The following is a 22,912-nucleotide window of genomic DNA, read 5'->3' as shown; positions in this document are numbered from 1 at the left end:
TTGTTAGTTCATTCCTGGGGTTCATATGAAAGAAGACCCTATAAATTTGAGAACATACAGAAGGGGGCAAAGGGCCCTGAGTTCATTTGTACATCTTACAAGCATTTCAGCTCCTATTATCTTCTAGGAATTGTGCTGGCTTCTGGAGATACGTTATCATCAATCAACAAATATCTAATAAATGCTTACTTATGCTCCAGGGACTTTTCTGGGTGCTGGAGACATAAAAACAAAATATGAAACATTCTCTGTTCTGGTTGGAGGAACCAGGAAGTTCAGCTTTGGGAACAGAAGATTCAGGAACACCATGATACCTGACTTCCAGTATTTGAAGGGTTGTCACGTGGTGGAAGTGTATTCTCTTTGGACCCAGAGAGCAGAACCAGGAGCAATGGCAAAATTTACAGAGAGGTAAGCTTAGGTTTGTTTCAGTTAAAATTTTCTTAACAATTAGAGCTTTCTAAAGGTGGAGTAAACTGTTTTGAGATGTTGGGGCTTTCTTCTCATTGGGGGTTTTCCAGTTGAGGCTGAATGACTATTTGTTGCATAATGTTGTGGTGGGATCAGTAGTGGGCCAGAAGCCAGAGACATTCAGAATCCTGGAGGAGCAGGTCCCTGACACTGGGATATGCTCAAGGGCCCGGAGTAACCATGTCCCTACTTCTTTGAGTCCAAGGACCAGTCAACTTCCTGATCTCTGTGGTTCCTGCCAGCTCTAAATCCCATTCTATCAGAGTAGTTGGGAGTATTGGTCAATCAATCAATAAGTGTTTATTAAGTGCTTATTGTGTACTTGGCATTGTATTAGGAGCCAAGAGATGCAAATATCTTATATTCTATCACAGGAGACAATATGTACACATATAGGCAGGGATGTGTTGAAGTTTATAACTCTGAGAGAGCTGATTGTTAAATTTTCAGTGTGACTGGTGGGGTGCTTTTGTGCCTGTGCTTAGACCCCAGTTCCAAAATCACATCTCTCCCTAGCCTCAAAACACTGTCTCAGGCAGTTTCTCTTCAGCCCAAGGACAGTATGCCCCAGTGAAATATTTATTTCTCTTCCTGATATAGTAGCCAGCTGCACCTGTAGAATTTATTGGTTTGAACTGGCTGTGTACTGGCTCATAAAGATATTTACTACTCACTGACTTATCATATGTACCCTAAACTTAGATATATGTATACTTCCTTAGGTAGCTTCTGTAATGAGACATTGAAGGGAGGGGGGCAGCCTGGGTATTTCTCAGTCAGCCTGGACTGTTAGTTGACTTAGTGACATTTCAGGACTAAAACCACACCTCCATGTAGTCCCCCTCCCCCTTCCCCATGCTATTTCCCAGTGAACTCTGGGTAACATACCTGTGCAGTAGATAGGAAAAGTGCATGTTCCTTTAAGAACTGACCACTCCTTAACCACTCCCTAATCCCTCCTTTAATCACCTAGTTAGTATATTTGGCTCATGTTTTACTATAGTTTATCCTACATAAACTTTAATTGTACCCCTCTAGGGTTGCATGTTCCCTAAGAACTCTTGCCCACTGAAAAGTATATAAATCAATCTTTGCCACCTTGACTTAAAGAATGCTTGAGTCCGTGAATTCATGCCAGACGACTCTGTCCAGGAACACCGCTCCTTGGGGTTGCTGTGTCTCCCCTAACTCTCATCATGACCACTTATACCTAGAAATTAGCAAACAGTATAAATCAAGGCTTGATTTATTGTTTTGTTGATTGTCTAGACTTAGGAACATGACGGGGAAATGTTAATAATGCAGATTAAACTCAAAAGTGTGTTGTCAGTACCTTTTTTTCCCCTTTTTTGAGGGGAATATTTGGCAGTACTCCTCTCCTTCTCCCCTTGCATTTAACTATATACAAAATACAGACAACATAAATACAAAGGAGTTTTGGAGGAGAGATATTAGCAGTTTGAAGAATTAGAAACATCCTTATGTAGGAGGGTAGCATTTGAGGCAAGTTTGAAGAAAACTAAGTATTATAAGAATGTAGATAGATTGTAGAAGGGATTGAATGTCAGGTATGAGAGGGTGTGTCAAAAGTCTGGAGATGGGAAATGGAATGTTGGGTATGAAGAGCAGTGAAAGGCCCAGTTAGGTTGTAATGGCAGTAATAATTAATGATAATAATAATAATAACTAGGTACTAATGGTAATGCATAAGAAAACGGGAAAGGCAATTTGGAGCCAGATTATGAAGGGGTCTAGATGTCAAACAGAATTTTATCTTTCATTCTAGAGACAATAGGAAGCAGCTAGAGTGATTGAACAAGGGGAAGATGTGGTCAGATCTATGTGCTGTAGGAAGGTCATTTTGACAGCGTTGGAGAGTTGAATTGTATAGGGGGCAGTGTTGAGGCAGGGTCATCAATTAGGAAGCTATTGCAATCATCTAGTTGAAAGGTAAACAAGGACCTGAACTGAGGGTGGGGGTGGCTATCTGTGTGGAGAGAAGGGTATAGAGGTCAGAGGTCTTGTCAAATTGATGAGACATGGCAACTTATTGACTATTTGGGGTGAAAGAGGGTGAAGAGCTGGGGTTGACTTCAAGGTCATGAACCTGGATGACTGAAAGGATGGTGCCCAGTGCTTGTACAATGCCTAGCACATAGCATTTAATAAATGCTTATTGATTGATTGACCTTTATAGAAATAAGGAAGTTTGGAAGAGGAGAAAGCTTGAAGGGAAAGATAATGAGTTTTGTTTTGTATATGATGAGTTCTATATGCCCAAGGGACAGCTAGTTTGAAATGTCCAGTGGGCATTTTGTGATGTAGGACTGGAGCTCAGAAGAGAGAGTAGGGCTGTATTTATAGAAATCTGGCAGCCATTTGTGTAGTGATAATTGAACCCATAGGAGCTAGTGAGGTCACCAAGAGATAAATGAACTAATAGACAGAAAACTTCTCTGAAAAGTGATGCTAAGGCATTCCTGTGCTGCTACTGTGTGTATAATAATGGCCATGGCCATTGATCATGTTTTTGTCTAATTTGAAATCCCCTCCCCCGTTCCTCTCTGTCCCTCTTTCCCCATTTTGGTCACACAAGAGTCCCCAGTCTGTATGGCTTTCTCAGTCTCATGTCTCAAGTCTATAAGCCTCTCTTGAGCCTTGTGTTGACCTAGGGGTATGGAGGAGATAGAAGAACGTGCTATTTCCTCCCCCCCACTCCCCACAGTAAACCTGTGTTCTAGTGGTGATGGTGGTGGTAGGGGATATTGTGTGTGTAGATAAGTACCCCCCCATGGGGAATGGGAAATAAGATCAGGTATGTTAGTTCAAAGTTCTAAGGTGTGTGGGAGGGTTGATTGGTGGAATTTAGAGAAGGGTGGGAGATTTCTTGGTAGATTCTTAGAGGCAGAGAGGAGACAAGAGGGCACTTGAGGTAAGGGGAAAAGGCTAAGAAGAGGTACAGAGAAGGAGGTACCTAGCATGTCTTGAGGATAGTGGTTGTCTGGGAAGCAGGAAGTCTGTACCAGGGAATGGGGAGGGAAGGGAAGAAAGTGTGGTTCTGGATGCATTGTTTTCAGATCTCTCCAGGAAAGAGGTAATCAGCTTCATCAGCCCATCCTCAGCTTCTTCCACTAATGGTCTCAAAGCAATTTGTCTAACAAGTCCCTAAGAAACCTGGTGCTCACCTCCTAAAAATTCATTTCCTGGTCTCCAGAAAGTCCAAGTTCTCCTTTCCTCAGAGACTTCTTTGGAAAATCACCTCTGAGACCATTTGCTTCTCTCAGAGCCACATGACAACTAGAGTGTTCATCCTCCTGTGTTCCCAGGGATCCTGGAGACCTGGTTGTGTATACAAAGCCCGCTGCACCCAACCTCTGGAGAGGGATTGTAGTAAACAAGGGAAATAATGAGCAAAATACTTTTTTAGTGGGCTTTTGGGAATAGCTAAAGACTTTATATTGTTCATTAGTGTGCATCTAAAGTTTAGGTAGGCATTACTTTATCTAAAGGAGGTTATAGTTAGCTGCATGTAAACTTTTTCTATTTTTATGTGCTTTGAGAGTATACTCTTGAAAGGAATTATTCTGTGAGCAATTCCTTTTTTAAAGCCTTCTGTAAAAGTTATCATCTATTTTACCAGATTGTCAAATATCAGATTTACTTAATCAGAAGTAGACTTTTTTGTTTTGTTATTATTTTTATTTAGTATTTTATTTTACCCCAGTTACACATAAAGCAATATTTAACATTCACTTTAAAAACTTTTGAGGTCCAAATTTTCTCCCTTCCTCCTTCCTCCCTCCCCATGCTAAGAAGGCAAACAATTTGATATAGGATATACATGTGTGGTCATGCAAAACATTTACATAATAGTCATGTTGTGAAAGAAAACATAGACCCCTGTATCAGCAATGCCATATTCACAATGCCTATAGAGATTACAAATATGCTGATATAATTATCCATCACAAAATATGTCAGGTTTGCCATTTGGGGAAATAAACTAGAAAATTTATTAAGATACCAAAAGACTGAGTCCCAAAACCAGAAAGTGAAAGCCATCAGAGTAGTTATGATATTGGCACAGGTAGATAAAGTAGAAAGCACCCACATTTTCAAGCGTTTAAAACAGAACAGGCTACCTCAGGCAAAGGTCCTCCTCTCCCCGCTCACAGCAACTACCCAGCGTCCTGGAAGAGCACTCCCAGCAGCTCTGGCCTCTGGCAGTGCTCAGCCGGAGTTCTAACTCAAAAAAAAAAAAAAGGCAACTGCCACCAACTGCCAACCACAGCACCGTTAGCTCGGCTTTTTTTTTTTTCTTGCTCTGCTATGTCAGCACGTCCATGGGGCATGGGAGATCTTTAAATCCCATAACCCTTACAACCCCCCCCCCCAAAAAAAAACTAAAGAAAGTAAAAAATAAAGTATGCTTCTATTTCTATTCAGATACCACCAGTTCTTTCTTTGGGGATGGAGAGCATTTATCATCATAAGCCCTTCAGAGTTGTCTTAGATCATTGTATTGCTGAGAATAGTGAAGTTTTTCATGGCTGATCATCTTACAATATTGCTGTTACCTTTTACATAGTACATTTCACTTTTCATAATCTCATGTAAGTCTTTCCAGGTTTTTTTTGACAGTTTCCTACTCATCATTTCTTATAGTACAACAGTATTCTATCACAATTACGTGCCAAAATTTGTTCAATCATTCCTCAATTGATAGTCATCCCCTCAATTTCCAATTCTTTGCCATAAAGAGCTGCTATAAATATTTTTGTACATATAGATCCTTTTCCTTTTGTTTTTTTTTATCTCTTTTTTTGATACAGACCTAGTAATGGTATTGCTAGGTCAAAGGGTATGCATAGTTTTATGCATACTTTGGGCATAGTTCCAAATTACTCCGTAGTTACTGTTCACAACTCTATCAGTAATTAATTAATGTCTCGTTTTCCCCATATCCCCTCTAAGATTTGTTATTTACCTTTTTTTTTCTTTTTGGAGGGCAATTGGGGTTAAGTGACTTGTCCAAAATCACATGGCTAGTAAGTGTGTCAAGCATCTGAGGCCAGATTTGAACTCAGGTACTCTTGACTCCAGGGCCAGTGCTCTATTCAGTGTTTTACCTAGCCACCCCTTGCCTTTTTTGTCCTATTAGCCAATCTAATAGGCACAAATTATTTTAATTTACATTTCTCCAATTAGTTAGCAAGTTAGAATATTTTTTTCACATGGCTATAGATAGCTTTGATTGCTTCACTGAAAACTGTTCATATCTTTTGATCATTTATCATTTGGAGAATGGCTCTTATTTTTATAAATTTGACTTAGTTTTGTACATGTCTGAGAAACTTTGTCAGAAAAACTTGCTTCAAATTTTTTTTTGCAGTTACTATTGCTAATGTATTTCCCTCCATCCTATTCCCTCACTCCCATCCCATTTATTCTATTCTCTCTCCTTTCACCCTCTCCCTCCTCAAAAATGTTTTGATTCTGACTACCCCCACCCCAGTTTACCTTCTCTACTATCATTCTCCCCACTCTTATCCCTTTCCTCTTTTACTATCCCGTTGAGTAATATAGATCTCTTTGCCCCAATGAGTGTGTATGTTATTCCCTCTTTGAGCCAATTCTGATGAGAGTAAGGTTCACTCATTTCCCCTCCCCTCACTCCTCTTCTCCTCCACTTTAAAAGCTTTTTTTTGCCTCTTTTATGTGAGATAATTTGCCCCATTCTATCCCTCCCTTTCCCTTTCTCTCAGTGCATTCCTCTCATCCCTTAATTTTATTTTTTAGATATCATCCCTTCATATTCAACCCACATTTGTGCTCTCTGTCTATATACACTCGAACTACCCTAATAATGAGAAAGTTTTATGAATTACAAATATCATTTTCCCATGTAGGAATATAAACAACTTAACTTTATTAAGTCCCTTATGATTTTCCTTTCCTGTTTACCTTTTTATTCTTCTTTTGAGTCTTGTATTTGAAAGTCAAATTATTGATTCATCTCTGATCTTTTCATAAAGAACACTTGAAAGTCTTCTATTTTATTGAATATTCATTTCCCCCCGAAAGGATCATACTCAGATTTTCTGGGTAGGTGATTCTTGGTTGTAATCCTAGCTCCTTTGTCCTCCAGAATATCATATTCTAAGCCCTCTGATCCTTTAATGTAGAAACTGCTAAATCTTGTGTTATCCTGTGGCTCCATGATACTTGAATTGTTCCTTTCTGGCTGCTTGCAATATTTTCTGGTTTACCTGGGAACTCTGGAATTTTGCTATAATATTCCTGGAAGTTTTCATTTTGGGGTCTCTTTCAGGAGGTGATTGGTGGATTCTTTCAATTTCTATTTTACCTCTGGTTCTAGAATATCAGGGTAGTTTTCCTTGATAATTTCTTGAAAGATAATAACTAATCTCTTTTTTTTAATCATGGTTTTCAGGTAGTCTAATCATGTTAAAATTCTCTTTCCTGGATCTATTTTCCAGGTCAGTTGTTTTTCTAATGAGATATTTCACATGGTCTTCTATTTTTCCATTTTTTTTGGCTTTGTTTTATTGCTTCCTGATTTCTCATAAAGTCATTAGTTTCCATTTGCTCAATTCCAGTTTTTAAGTAGTTATTTTCTTCAGTGAGCTTTTGTACCTCCTTTTCCATCTGACCAATTCTATTTTTTAAGGAGTTGTTTTCTTGAGTGATTTTTTGTGCCTCTTTTTCCATTTGGCCAATTCTATTTTTAAAAGTATTCTTCTTATTATTGACTTTTTGTGCCTCTTTTACCATTTGGCCTACTCTGTTTTTAAAGTGTTATTTCTTTCAGTATTTTTGTGTGTCTCTTTTACCAAGCTTATGACTCTTTTTTCTCGATTTTCATGTATCACTCTCATTTCTCTTCCCAGTTTTTCCTCTACCTCTCTTACTTGATTTCCAGAATCCTTTTTGAGCTCTTCCAAGATCTGAGACCAATTCATATTTTTCTTGGTGGTTTTGGTTGTAAGAGTTTTGACTTTGTTGTCCTCTGAGTGTGTGTTTTGATCTTCCTTGTCACCATAGTAACTTTCTATGGTCAGAGTTGTTTTTGTTTCCTCATTTTACCCAGCCTGTTATTTGACTTTAAACTCTGTTAAAGGAGGGCTCTGCTTCCAGGGGGGAGGGCGTATTGTCCAAAGCTTCAGGGGTTTTGTGCAACTGTTTCCAGAGACACTTCTAGGGACCTGTACATTTTCCATTCTTCTAGTATTTCTTTTTTTTGCCTTCCACAGGAGGGTTTAGATATTATAGCCTTCAGGTTCACATGAAGCTTCACAAGTCAGAACACATAGATAGACTATCACTGAAGGTATCACCAGTGACACTGACCATTTGAACTGGGGCAAGATCTCCCTGGAAGTCAAGCATGCCAAGGACCATTTTGTCCTTGTGGACAAAGTGGAGGTAAAGAGGGAGTGCACTCCAGGCAAAAGGGACCAGTGTAAAGGCAGGGAATTTGAAGGTAGCTTATCCTATGTGAGTAAGAGAGAGAGGGTCAATTTGATTGGATTGTTGAGTGCAGGAAGGGGAGTAATGTTCAATAAAACTGGAAAAATAGGCTGAGATCAGGTCACAAAGGCCTTTAAAAGTTTGACAGAGTTTATATTTCACCCTAAAGGCAAAATGGAATCCTTGGTATTGATAGAGTAGAGGAGTGATGTGGTCAAATATGTGCTTAGGGAAAATCAGCAATATGTAGAACAGACTCCAGTTGGGAGAGCCCAGAGATAATTTAGGAGACTGATGGAATAATCTAATCCAAAGGTGGTAAGGCCAGAAATAAGATGACAGCTCTGTGAGTAGAGCAAGGTTGTCAGTTGTAAGAAATTTGGAGTTAGAAATGTTAAGATTTGGCAACTGATTGAATATATGGAGCAAGGGAGACCGAAGGGTTAAAGATAATGCCAAGGCTATAAATGAGTCTGGAAGGCTGGTGGTACCTTCCACAGAAATGGGGACGTTTGGAAGAGGATAGGATTTGGGGGAAAGATACTGAGTTCCATTTTCACCATATTAAGTTTCTAATTTCTCCAGGACATCCAGATTGAAAGGGTCAACACCAAGAAAACACAAGTGATACAGGCTTGGAGCTCAGGAGAGAGGCTGATGGTGGCTTTATAGAGCTGGGAGTCATCTGCAAAGATATATAAGTTAAACTTATGGAAAACAATGAAGTTACCAAAAGAGAAGGTATATATAGTGTGAGAAAAGGAGTGATTAGGACATATACCCATAGTGAGGGGGCATGCTATGGATGGCAGTCCAGCAAAGAAGACTGTAAAGGAGCTGTTAGACAGACAAGAGAACTAGGAGAGGGTGGTGCCATGAGAACTGTCTCCTCAAAAGAAGAGAGAATATCCAGGAGAGCATATTGCATTAGTGTTAAATGAAGCAGATAGATTGAGAAGGATGAGGATGGAGAACAGACCACTGTATATGGTAATTAAGAGATTGTTAGTAACTTTTGAGAGAGAAGTTTCAGTTGGGTGATGATGCTGGAAGCTGTATTTCAAGGAGCTGAAGAATGACAGGAGAGGAGGTAGAGGCAGCTAATATAAATAACTTTCTAAAAGCAGTTTGGCTGAGAAAAGAAGGTAAAGGGTAATAGCTTCAAGGAATGTTAGGGTCTAGTGAAGTTTTTTTTTTTTTTTGAGGCAATGGTTGCTGTCCTTCATTCTCGAAGAGGACCAAAATGACATCACTATGCTACAGTCAAGTTTCAAGGTGTCTAAGTGTGACTGATCAGAGCAATAGAGCTTGGAATGCTCTACCACAGGTGGGGCACAAATAGTCTGTATGAACATTTGGGGTGGAAACTCTAAATTTGTGTATTCTGCATTTCCTTTGAGCTGTTTTAATTCTGCTTTGCTCATAGAGCACAGCATCTTCTCTGATGTGGGCACCCCATGCTGAGCAGTCCTTTGTGGGTGTCTCCCATGTCAAACAATCAAATCCAAAGTTCTTGAGAGAGACCTTGAGAGTGTCCTTGTATCACTTCTTCTGACCACCATGTGAACACTTGTTCTGTGTGAGTTCTCCAGAAAAGTCTTTTTGGCAAGCGTACATTTTGCATTTGAAGAAGTGGCCAGCCTATAGAAGTTGCTCTCTCTGAAGTAGAGTTTGAATGCTTGGAATTTTAGTTCAAGTAAGGACTTCAGTGTCTGGTACCTTATCCTGCCAGGTGATCTTCAGAATCTTGTTAAGACAATTCAAATGGAAGCAATTCTTTTTCCTGGCATGATGCTGGTAGACTGTCCAAGTTTCACAGGCATACAACAATGAGGTCAGCACAATGGCTCTGTAGACCTTCAGTTTGGTAGTCAATGAATGTAATGTAATGCCAAAAAGAAGGCAACTTCCCAGGTTCAAAATACCAGCATAGGTGCTCTCTATTTTATTCAGTGACAAACCAAGAACAGAGAAGATCAAAACATGACATCATTCAAAATACAGCATTTACTAAGTGTGATTAAATAATCTCCAAGTACTACCCCACCCCAGGACCTTCCAATCATTCAATCAATTACAAAGCCCCTGTTCTAAATACTTCTCCACCCCTAGGCTATACCTTAATTAAGTCCACCACAAAGCCCCTCTTCTCAAATGGAGATTAGTTTCCAAACATAAGGTCAAAAGTTCCCCACCCCTGGATCACAATTGAATCGACCCCAGAGTTACATCAAGTTTAAACACAGCACTTAATACCCAAATGGAGGTCTTTTCTTCATCTTGACACGAGGCAAGTTCTCAGCAATCTTAGTTCCTGGGGAGACAAGGCTTAGCAAGGCCATAAGATACATTGCCAGTCCCTTCATGAATTCATCCTTTGTCTGTAGAACAGTCCTAGAACCCCTGAACACATTAGTAAAGCCCTCTCCCAGGATTTCTGTAAACATACAACAAGAAAATCCTTCTTCAGGGCTTCTGAACCAACAGAAAGGCTCCCAGACCCCTGCAACAACAGCACTGTCCTTCACCAGTGGACAGTATTCACTCTGTCTGCAGGACAGTCTCCAGACCCCTGCAACAACAGCACCGTCCCTCACCAGTGGACAGTATTCACTCTCTGTCTGCAGGACAGTCTCAGGGCTTCTTAGCGAACAGCCAGGTTCCAGGACTTCTTCAACAAAAGGACTGTCTTTCACCAGTGGACAAATCTGGCAAAACAACATCAAAACAGACAGACAAAGTACCAGCAAAACAGCCATGTCTCCTCAGTCCTTGGCAGCTCAGGGGGCAGGTCTCAAAAGTCCAAGGCAATTCAAAGCGGCCACCAGCAATTCTCTTAGTCTCTCTCTCTCCATGAGGTGCTGCTTCCAAAAAGATCTTCCGCCTCTCTCTAGTGTCTCTCCAAATCTACATCACCAGCTCCTCCCAGTTCAGGACTTTCTTTTCACATCAACAAGCCCATCCCACAGGTGGGATTAACAAACTCTTGGTTTTAACACAATCAGTTTGAAAACCAAGCCAATACAGGGGAATCTTTAATTGCCATTACTATCACAATGTAATACCTCTTCTCTCCCATACTTTCCTTAGAAGCCTTCCAAACTCTGAGCTAGCTCTGGCAATGTGTGTGTCAACCTCATTATCAATGTGTATATCCCTGGAAAGTATACTACCAAGGTAAGTGAATTTATCAACAGCAATAAGAACTTCTCTATTTGCTGTAGCTGAAGGTTCCACACATGGATGGTGTGGTGGTGGCTGATGGAGCACCTGTGTTTTCTTGGTGTTAATTGTTAAGACAAAATCAACACAAGCGGCAGAGAAATGATCCATACTTTTTTGTATCTCCACTTCAGAGGCTACATTGAATGAACAATCATCTGCAAAATCATGTACCAGTACTCCCTCTGCTTTGGTCTTGGCTTGTAGCCTTTTCAAATTGAAGAATTTGACTAACAGTATCAAAGGCCTTGGTCAGATCTGCAAATGTTGTGCACAGACCTCTGTTTTGCTTCTAGCCTTTCTCCAGGAGTTGTCAGTCAGCAAACACCATATCGACTATTCCTTGGCCCTTTCTGAAACTACACTGGCTCTCAGGTAGATGACCATCTTCCAGGTGAAGGATCAGCCTATTAAGGAGAATTCTGGCAAGAATCTTACCAGCAATGACTAAGAATTAGAGCTCTTCTCTGAGAAAGAACAGTTTGTTGCTAACTTGGAGGGAAAGTTGAGCCAACACACAGTTGGCAACAGTGGAGCAGAAAAGGAGTGGGCAGCTTTCAGAGATTTGGTGTACTGCACTGCACTTGCTCATCTCACTTGCAAATACCAAGACTGGTTTGATGAAAATGATGGGGAAATTCAGAAACTGCTAAATGAAAAACAAGAACTCTACAGGATATACCAGCGGGATAGCTCCTCCATCTCTAAGAAGGCAGCATTTATTTCCTTCACAAGTAAAGTACAAGCAAAGCTCAGACAAACAGGATTCCTGGCTCAGTAAGAAGGCAGATGAAATTCAGTTTTATACTGATAGTAACAACCCAAAGCACTTTTATGATGCTCTGAAGGCCTAAGACCTATGGTGCTGATGGAACCACATTGGTGATGAGGACATAATATTAGAGAGATGGGCTGAACAGACCATCATCAGTCAGTGCTGAGGTCATTGGCCCTTTACCAACTTCAGGTTGAAGTCAATCGCTCTCTAACTGAAGAAGAGGTTTTGAATACTATTACACTCTTTTCATGTGGCAAAGCACCTGGTGCTAATGCTATTCCAGTTGAGATTTACAAAAGCTGACTGAAATTTTCCAGGTAATATGGCAAGAGGAGGTTAACCCCCAGGAGTTCAAGAAATCTTCCCCTTGTAGGTTATTTAGACAGCATTTGAAAGACATTGCTGATGATGAGATTGGATTCACTTTCTCCTCAATCTTGTTCAGACCCCACCCAAGTGGGGAAGTCACCAGTGTTTTACCTAGCCTTGGGTGGGTGGGTAGATTCTTTGTCTAGATTTCCCTGGGGCTAGGGATGGTCTGGGAGTAAAAGTGACATAATCAAAATTACATTCCCCCCACCTCACATTAGAATAGGTCAATCTCTCATTATAATATTCACTCTTATTAATTGTTAACCAATCAGAGTTGATTGCCATTTGTTAGGAATACTCACTTTTCCAAAGGCATATAAGTGTACTAGGATCTTGGTCCATCAGAGACTGCCAAATGACCAACCCTTTTATTTGCTAGCTATAATTAATAAAATGACTAATTACCCAGAAATTATGTCTCTCAAACATTTTATATGTCACAGAAGTGATCACACATGTTTCATAGAAGGAAAAAACTTTCAGACTTTCCCCTCAGATATAAAAGCAGGAGCAGGGGCCATTATTTAAAATAATACAGCAAAAAAGTCTAGGTCATTGTTGTAAACAATGTGAAGTGCCTCCCACTTGTCCAAATCCACTGTGTACACCAGGGTGGGAAATTCTGGAGGTGGAGTGACTCATTCTGTATATCCTTGAAATCAGCTTACCTAAAACTAAACCATGAATATCTCACGTGGTCACTTATTTTATCTCTAGAATAGATATTAACCTGTAAACTGGTGGAGATAAAGTTGAAGTCAAATTAGAAAGAATTAATAGAGATAAGCAAAAGTCCAGGAAATTATAATTACCATTAATAATGAGAGTACATAAATTTTGAATATTTATGCCCAGATAATAGCAGTTAAATTTATAAAGGAACAGTTAATTGAATTACAGAATGAATTAGATAGAAAAATCAATAACACTGGGGAGCTTTAATACTCCACTTAAAATAATGAAAAACTAAATAAAAAGATACAAAAAGAAATTATAGAATTGTGAAGTGTGTGGAAAAGCCATCTGAAGAAAACTGAATGGATCAAACAGGGAATATGTGTTTTTGGATACATATATTAATAAGAGAGAAAGAGAAAAAATTGAAAAAGATGTGTGCGATTGGATAAATTAGAAAATAATTTAATATAGCAGAAGTAAACACAAAGGAAATTATAAAGAAGATATCTTGAGATAGTTTTAAAAAATCTATTGCTTTTATAAATAATAAGCGATTTTAAGACCAATAAATTGATATTTTTATGAAAAAGAGGGAAAAACTAACAACACTTAGGATTTGCAGTTATTTTGGTTGTTGTCAAGAAGAAGGGCAAAAGTTGACAGCTTCACCAATTCCACCTGGTTTTATTCAAGCTTGATCTTTGAATGGATTTGCATGGAAAACTAGATCATTATAGTTGACTTGAATAGAATTATCTCATCCCAGCTTTTACACAATTCTTCAACAGTTTTGCTAAGTAGAGTTTCAGGGAGGATTTAAGGAGTATTTATTCTAGTGACCCTGGCTCCATAATAGGAATTAAAAGGAATTTGGGATTATAATTCAGATCAGACCTTATACTGAGAAACTTGGAGCAGTAGAAGAAACAGAATTCAAAAGGCAGGTTTAATTTAAGCCTGAGGTTTTCTGTTGTCTTTTGATGACTGCCTGGATGGGTGTGGCTTAGCCTCATCCCTGGTGGGGAGAATCTGCAACTGACGGTAGCAGGGAGTGGCCAGACCCCAACACAGTGCATAGCAGATGAAGACCAGCAGATGGTAGCAGAGAACAGGCCAGCAGAAATGTCCAACTGAAAGCAAAGTGACAGAAGGAGCAGACCAGCTCAGCTGAGATAGAAATGATGGTTCTGCAATGTCAAGGGCCAGAGGTGCACCAGTCACAGATGCTCTCTACCTGTATGTCTCTCTATGATCATTTACATTCCACTCTGTGCCCTCCTCCCATTTTTTCATGTTAACTTGTAAAGAATGCATGCCTGTGTGTGGGCAATCTTTCTTGTTCTTTATTTTGCTCTGCTGTTTGATTGTGTCTTTTGTTTTGAATGAATGGGCCCTCTGGTTGGTCTAATGAAATAAACACATTTGGGGGGGGGGCGTTGTGAACTATGTTTTTGAGTGGATTGTGACCTGCTATGTGCCTTCAACCTGAGTTAGGTTTGTGGATACTCATGTATGAGAGGGTCACAAAGTATTATTTGTAAAAGTAATAAATTTTAAAAGATCCCAATGAATGTAAAAAGGGCTTAAGAAAAATCACAAAATGCTGTTATACAGCATTACAACAATAAAGTTGAGAATTTAAAAGAAATCAGTGACTACTTGACAAAACAAACAAAAAACCTAAATAAATCAGGTTTAGAAGAAGTTAAGCAGACCATTACTATATGAGCCCATCATCCAAATGAGTTAGTAGGCTTGGAAAGCTTACCCATTACCATGCCAGTTTACCAGTTGGCAGACTGAGGTCGGGTATACAAATAACTATAATTGCTTTTAAAAAATGAATCTTTGTGGAAATCAGGTTGAGACACATTCTCTGAGTCAGCTCCTTAATACACCCTGCATCTTGTCTTCCTCTTCAGGTATAGAATTCCTGGTCCTGATTAACTGCCCTGGCAGCCAGTATTTGGATTTGACTTAATTCTTGAATCTTATGCTGTACTACTTCCACAGATTAAGTCTAGCTTTTTGACATATGTTTACTTTCTTCTTAACTTGCACCTTGCCTTCTCATTCCCAGGCAAAAGTTATTCTCTCCTTCACCCAGGGGTTTGCCTAATTACTGACTAGTGTTAGCTGGGACTTGAGTAGGATGCAATACCTGATAGGACATGGTTGTGAGTGCTTTCACCATCCTGGTGACAGCTCGACAATGTCCCATCTAAAACATGGTGTCCCTAGAATAGAAGAGTGTTCCAAAAATGGTCTGGGAAGAGCAAGTAAAGTGGACCTGCAGATCACTCATTCCTGACACAGTACTACCAAGATCAAATAGAAAGTCCTCTGTCTGGCATTTAAAGCCCTGTACAACCTGGCCCCTTCCTACCTTTCCTGCCTTCTTACACTTTACTTTCCTATATGTACTCTAGGATATAACCACACTGGCCTTATTGATGTTCCTCCAACAGGACACTCTACCTTCCATCTTGGTGCTTTTTTATTGACTTTTCCCCATGCCTATGGGGGGGGGGGGTCCTCTGTCCTCACCTGTACCTAATGATTTCCCTGGCTTCCTTCAAGATGTAATTCAAATCTCCCTAGGCCACACCCGTTGTTAGTGCCTTACCTCTGAGATTTCCTTCCATCTACTCTTGATATTTCTAGTATTTGCATAGTGGTTTGTATCTTGTCTCCCCTATTAGACTTTGAGCTTCTTGAGAGTGGGAACTGGCTTTTGACTTTCTTTGTATCCCTAAGACTTAGTGCAGTGCCTGGCATATATTAAGAGCTTAATAAATGCTCAGTAACTGACTGACTGCTTGACCCTGGAAGGCAAAACCAACAGGAATAGTTATAAGATCCCAAAAGGCAGATCGATATAAAGAACATAAATATAAAGAAAAGTTTCCTAATAATCAGAACAATCCAAAAGTGTAATGAATTTCCTTTGGAAAGTAGTGAGTTCCCCTCCAACAGAAATATTCAAGCAGTGTTTAGTTGACCAATTTTTAGGGAAAGAGTAGAGGGAATTCCTGTTAAGAATGTTGGTTGGACCCAGATGGCTTCTGAAGTTGAGGCAGTGCACAATACTACAGAACATTCACTGTGGAGCCTCTCATTCACTCTCTCTCCCCTCAAGTTCCAGTCATTCGCTTTGTATGAGTCCATATTTTAGGTGTTTCTCACAAGCAGAAAATTATTATACTTAGTTTTCTAATCTGTTCTGTAATTTGTTTCCTTTTCATTGCTAAATCCAACCCATTAACATTCAAGGTTATATTGTTGACTTTAGCATTCTACACCTAGTGTACCTAGTAACATAGTTTTCTTTTTAAAAAAATTAGCAAAATGTACTAGCCTTTCCATTTAAAAAAATGATGTAGTCTTATTCTCTCTAACATACAGGTATAGGCATAGTCACCTGATTCCCCCCCCCCAGCAAATGCAGATAAAGTTTATTTTACTATATAATAATATAATATTAATTGTTACAGATGCAGGGATCTACTTTTTCTGCTATAATATATTTTTTTATCTATTCTTCACATGGCCCAGATATAAATATGATATAAATATGATTTGGGGATTATTTCCCCCTTTCTTCCCTTCCATCCATTCCATCTCTTTGATCCCATTTTTTAAAATCTAAGATTAAATTTGCAGTGTCTGATTTTAAGAACTATAATTTCACTTCCCCATACATGCATGTAGTTCCCTTCAGACTTCCAAATTGTGTAGTTTTGTCTGTCTTTTTCAGGGCATTATTGTGTCAAATCCCTAGCCTTTTTGGTTTCAATTACATTTATAAGATGTGTACCTGGAACAACTGCCAACAGTTGCTCCATTCTTGGTTGCTCCACCTGGGATCCACAAAGGTAGGGAGTGAACTTTTGAAATCCAAAAATCTCAGTGCAAGGGGCCACCAGAGAGACAAAAATACCACCGGAGTGTTATTTCGTGTGTTGTGTTGTTTTGTATATATCCTGTCTGTGGGATTGTGTAAAGAAATTTCTAAATATACCATTCTGTAAGATTCAAAAAAGCAGCCAAAAGAATGCTGTACCTGAGCTAGAAATATTGATAATCTCTTAAAGAAAGGCTGCTGGCAGAAAACCACTTCTCCTTCTACTCCTTGAACTCCAGCCAAAGTTCTCGAAGTAGAAAGACAAATGGACAGAGAGAGAATGGGAAATTTCTCCCCTAAAATCTATCTAAAGGAAAAGGGGTCACTTTAATGATCAAAGAGAAGTAGGTTTTCAAGCTGCACTTTGAAAAAGGACTAACACTTACCCCTTTCCTGGGTCACAGAAAGAGAACTGTGCAACATCATTGGGAATATAGATCCAGGTAATTGAATTCATTCTGGTTACTATTTGGCACTACAAAAACTGAAGTTTAAGGTCACCAGCTTGGTTATTCAATTGCTTTTATTTCAAAGTTCAAAATTAAGACCATGATTGTTACTGGTAAACAGTTGTATTATATATGTTGTATGAGAAACAGTTTCTCTTAAAGTCTTGGAGTAGATCTGAAATTTTAAAGGAATGAACATCTAAGAAAAGTTTATTTGAGCAAAAGGTCAAAAAGAAAATTCCACTAAGATTCTCTTCCCTGTGGTCTCAGTTCTTCTTAGCCAGGGCTATGGAGCCCTCCCCTGGCATCCAGCTCTGATGGAGCTGAGGAGACAGTAAGAGGTTTGAACCATTAAGATTATTTTTTCTCCCTGTTATCCTGGCTACGACTGAGCTAGGGCTACAGTGAAGTTAATTTGAGTTAACTTCCTCCAAAAAGAAAAAGGGGGGAAGGTACAGTAGCTACATTGGAGCTACACGGGCTTGTACCCAAGGACCTAGAAAGCCACCTGTGACCTCAAGGCCACAGTTCCTCACCCCTGCACCTAGTCTGTAGAGATGAAGATTTGGGAAATGTACTGCATGGTCACTATAATTTGAGATGAGGTCTCTCATTAAGGGGACTTTTGAGAGATGTAGTCAAGCTAGGTGCCTAAGTGAGTAATGAGCTGGTCCTGGAGTCTGGAGGACTTGAGTCCAAATCCTGATTCAGATGTGTGACCATAGGCAAGTCATTTAACCTCTCCCTTCTTCAGCTATCAAATGAGGATAATAATAGCACCTACCTCTCAGGGTTGTTGTTAGAATCAAAAGAGATCATCTTTTTTTTTTTAAGCAACCAGGGTCAAGTAACTTGCTCAAGGTTACACAGCCAGTTATTTCTGGGTGTGGTGCTAAGTATCTGAGCCCAGATTTGATCCCCAGGTCATCCCGACACTGGAGCCAGTGCTCGCTCTGCTACCTGGCCACCCCAAGAAATCATCTTTTTAAAGTGCTCTATAAATACTGGCAATTATTATTGCCTACCCAGAAACCCACTTTAAAGTCTTTTGGGGGCCATGAATCCATTACATCCTTCTCCCATTAAAAATGAGTAGTTCATTTCAATGATATAGTAGAGAGGACTTCCTGGAGCCAAAATGGTGGAGTAAGCAGAAAATCACCTGACTTCTCCCCTATTCACCTTCAAACAACTATAAAATAACTCCCCAAAACAAATTCTGTAATGGCAGAACCAGCAAAAAGATGGGGTAAAACAATCCTCTAGCCCAAGAAACTTGTAAAGTCAGCAGGAAATATCTGTTTCACATTGGTAAAAGGGGAGCACAGTCCAGTACAAGAAGTGTCCCAGCAAGCCTGCAGCAAGCCCTGCATTGGTAAGTCAGCAGGAGGATCTGAGTACCCATATGGGACTAGGTGAGCAGGCAAACATTAACACTGGGATCCCCCACTTGCCTCAGTGTAGCACCAGATGAATGGGCAGATGCCAGTGTCAGGATCCTCATGTGCCCCAGTTCTGCACCAGGTGAACTGCCAGACCTCTGTGACACTGTGAAGCACCAGGCACCCCACATGCCCACCCCACTCCTATTTCCCATAAGCAACAGGTGAGCAAGAAAACGTACCATTGCCCCAGTGCAGCATATTGGTTCCCCACATGCCTAAACACAGCACCAGACCAGACCCTTGTGGCCTCCAGCACTACCAGTCACCCTAAATCCTACTATGCCCTCTCAGTGCAGCACTAGGCAAATAGCCAAGGGCTGCATCCCTTGGCATAAGAATCTTGGAACAATGTCCCTTCCACCCCAGGAGCAGAACTCAAATTTAAAAGTAAGGAAAAAAACAATGAGCAAAAACAAACAAGGAGAAGCAAAGAATATGACCATAGAAAGTTATTCTGGTAACAGGGAAGATAAAGACACAAACTCAGAAGAGTACAAGAATGTCAAAATTCATATGTGCCAAACCCGAAAGAAAAATGTGAATTAGATTCAAGCCCAAAAATAACTAATGGAAGAACTCAAAAAGGAGTTTAGAAATCAAATTAGGGAATTAGAAGGAAAATTGGAAAAAAGGAGGAAATTGGCAGCAAAACTATACTAGTGGGGAATCTCAACTGTCCCCCTCTCCAAAATAGATAAATGCAACCACAAAATAAATAAGAAAGAAGTTAAGGTAGTGAATAGAATTTTAGAAAAGTGAAAAATGACAGACCCATGGTGAAAATTGCATGGGAATAGGAAAGAATATACCATTTTCTCTGCAGTACATGGCACATACACAAAAATTGACCATGTATTAGGGCATAAACCCCTCAAAATAAATGTAGTAATGCAGAAATATTAGATGCATCTTTTTTAGATGATAACACAATGAAATTTCATTAAACAAAGGGCAGTAGACAAATTAAAAATTAATTGGAAAGAAAATAATCTAATCCTAAAGAATAAGTGGGTCATCATTAAAGAAAATGACAATGAGACAGCCCATCAAAATCTATGGGATGCAGCCAAAGAAGTACTTAAAGGAAAAAATATTTTTCTAAAATTTTACATCAGTAAAATAGAGTAAGAGCAGATCAATGAATTGAGCATGCAATAATTAGGAAATATTTTGCCCAATTATATGCTAATATAACCAAAAATCTGAGTGAAATCAATGAATATTTATGAAAAAAGAAATTGCCCAGGTTAACAGAAGAGAAAACAGAATACCTAATAACTCCACCTTCGAAAAAGAAGCTGAAAAAGCCATCAATTAACTCTCTATGAAAAAAACCCTCAAGGACAGAAGGGTTCACAAATGAATTTTGCCAAAACATTTAAAGAACAATTAATTCCAATATTATATAAACTATTTGGGAAAACAGGTGAATAAGAAGTCCTTCTAAATTCTAAATTCCTTTTATGACTCAAAGATAGTGCAGATACCCAAACCAAGAAAGCTAAGACAGAAAAAGAAAACTATAGACCAACAATGGATATTAGTGCAAAAATTTTAAATAAAATACTAATAAGGAGATTAAACCAATATATCAATATAATCATATAGTATAACAAGGTGGAATTTATGCCAAGAATTCCAGACTGTTTCAATATTGGGGAAAACCATCAGCATAATTGGTCATATTAATACAAAACCAACAGAAATCATGATTGTCTCAAAGATTCTGAAAAAGCTTTTGAAAAAATCCAGCACCTGTTCCTGTTTAAAACACTAGAGAGCATAGGAATAAATGGAGCTTTCCTTAAAATGATAAATAGTATCTATCTAAAATCATCAGCAAGCATTATCTGTACTACCAATAAGAAACAAATCTTCCCAATAAGATCATGGATGAAACAAGGATGCTCATTATCACCACTATTTTATATTGTACAAGAAATCTTAGCTCTAGCAATAAGAGAAGAAAAAGAAATGGAAGGAATTAGAATATGTAATGAAGAAGCAAAGCTATCACTATTTGCAGATGATATGATGGTATACTTAGAAAATCCTAGAGGATCAACTAAAAAACTACTTGAAATAATTAATAACTTTAGCAAAATCTCAGGATATAAAATAAACCCACATAAATCATCAGCATTTCTATATATTACCTACAAAATCCAGCAGCAAGAGATAGAAAGAGAAATTCCATTTAAAGTAACTCTAGACAATATGAAATATTTGGGAGTCTACTTGCTGAGATAAACCCAGGAACTATATAAGCACAATTATAAAACACTTTTCACACAAATAAAGTCAGATCTAAATAATTGGAAAAATATCAATTGCTCATCAGTAGGTTGAGTTAATATAATAAAGATGATAGTTTTACCTAAACTATTTTACTTGAATGCCATACCAATCAACTACCAAAAATTATCTTTTGAGCTAGAAAAAACAATAACGAAATTTGTCTGGAAGAATAAAAGGTCCAGAATATCAAGAGAATTAATGAAAAGAAATGCAAGAGAAGGTGGGCTTGCTGTACCAGATCTAAAACTGTATTATAAAGAAGCAATCATCACATCTACTTGGTACTAACTTTGAAATAGAGTGCTAAACCAGTGGAATAGGGTGGGTACACAAGACAGATTAAACCCAAAGACTCCAGTTTCTTGGATAAAAACTCACTCTGACCAAAACTCCTTGGAAAAATAGAAAATGGTATGGCAGAAACTAAGCATAGATCAACATCTTATACTGTATACCAAGATAAGGTCAAAATGGGTACACAATTAAGAAATAAAGAGTGATATATTAAGCAAATTGGGAGACCAAAGAATAGTTGATATGTGGAGAAGAGAAGAATTTATGACCAAAGAAGAGATAGAGAACATTATGAAATGTAAAATGGATAATTTTGATTACATTAAATTTTTACCAAGCCAATCTAACTCAGATTAGAAAGGAAGCAGAAAGCTGGGAAAAAATTTTTATAGCCAGCATCTCTGACAGAGGTCTCATTTCTAAAAACATATAGAGAACTGAGCCAAATTTATAAGAATACAAGTTATACAATACAATATCAATTTACCAATTGATAAATGATCAGAGGATATGAGCATGCAGTATTCTGATGAATAAATTAAAGCTATCTATAGTCATATGAAAAACATTCTAAATCACTATTGATTAGAGAAATACAAATTAAAATAACTGTAAGGTACCACATCATACCCATCATTTCAACTAACATGAGCTTAGGATAGGTGCCTCCCTGTCTTTCCATGGCTATTGCCTAGCACAGTGACAGGCACATAGTAAGCACTTAATGCCTGCTGAACCAAATGGAATCTGTGGCTAACCAAAGACTCCCATCACATTCTCTCTTGAATCATTTGCTTGCCAAGCTTTTGCCCCCCTTAGATTATAAGGTCTGTGAAGGGAAGGGCAGTGTTTCAGTCATCTTTGTATCTTTCCCAGTGCCTCTGATCACAGCTGGTACTCAGTAGGAGAGAAGACAAGGATCTAGAAGGAAATAAACATTTATGTAGTGCCTACTGTGTGCCTGGCACTGTGCCAAGTGATTTACCAATAATAAAATTTGTTCAATTGAAATGAAAGCTCTCCAGCTCTTCCAGCCCATCACTTAGCTAGTCTCACTTTTGCCTCTGTGCCTATGGATCATAAAACCTTTGGCTTTAGAGCTAGAAAAGATTTTTGAGATGATCTAGTGCAGCCCCCTTTATTTAGAGATGAAGAAAATAAAATCTCAGAGAGGAGCAGGTACTTTCCCAAAATCACATGGGTACTAAGAAGCAGAGATTTGCTTATTCTCCTCTACCTTCCCCTTTCCTCTCCTGTTCATCCACTACTACAAACACATTGAAGGATTAGCTAAAATCCCACATATGCCCTAACTTTTCTAGTTAATTCTCTCTCACCTTCCAAAATGGTCACAGGCTATGAGGGCTTAAAAAGCACCTAATTTTCTCTTTTTTGAGACAAAGAGAGGCAGAGACAGAGAGACAGAAAGAGAGACAGAGAGACAGAGACAGAGAGAGGGGGAAAGAGAGAGAGAGAGAGAGAGAGAGAGAGAGAGAGAGAGAGAGAGAGA

The sequence above is a fragment of the Petaurus breviceps genome, unplaced genomic scaffold, assembly GCF_028583685.1.
Source record: "Petaurus breviceps papuanus isolate PSGF00001 unplaced genomic scaffold, PetGlider_PUasm1.0 91041, whole genome shotgun sequence".
In the NCBI taxonomy this organism is placed as follows: Eukaryota; Metazoa; Chordata; class Mammalia; order Diprotodontia; family Petauridae; genus Petaurus; species Petaurus breviceps.
The sequence above is the reverse complement of the archived record's forward strand: the minus strand, read 5'-3'. Positions refer to the sequence as shown.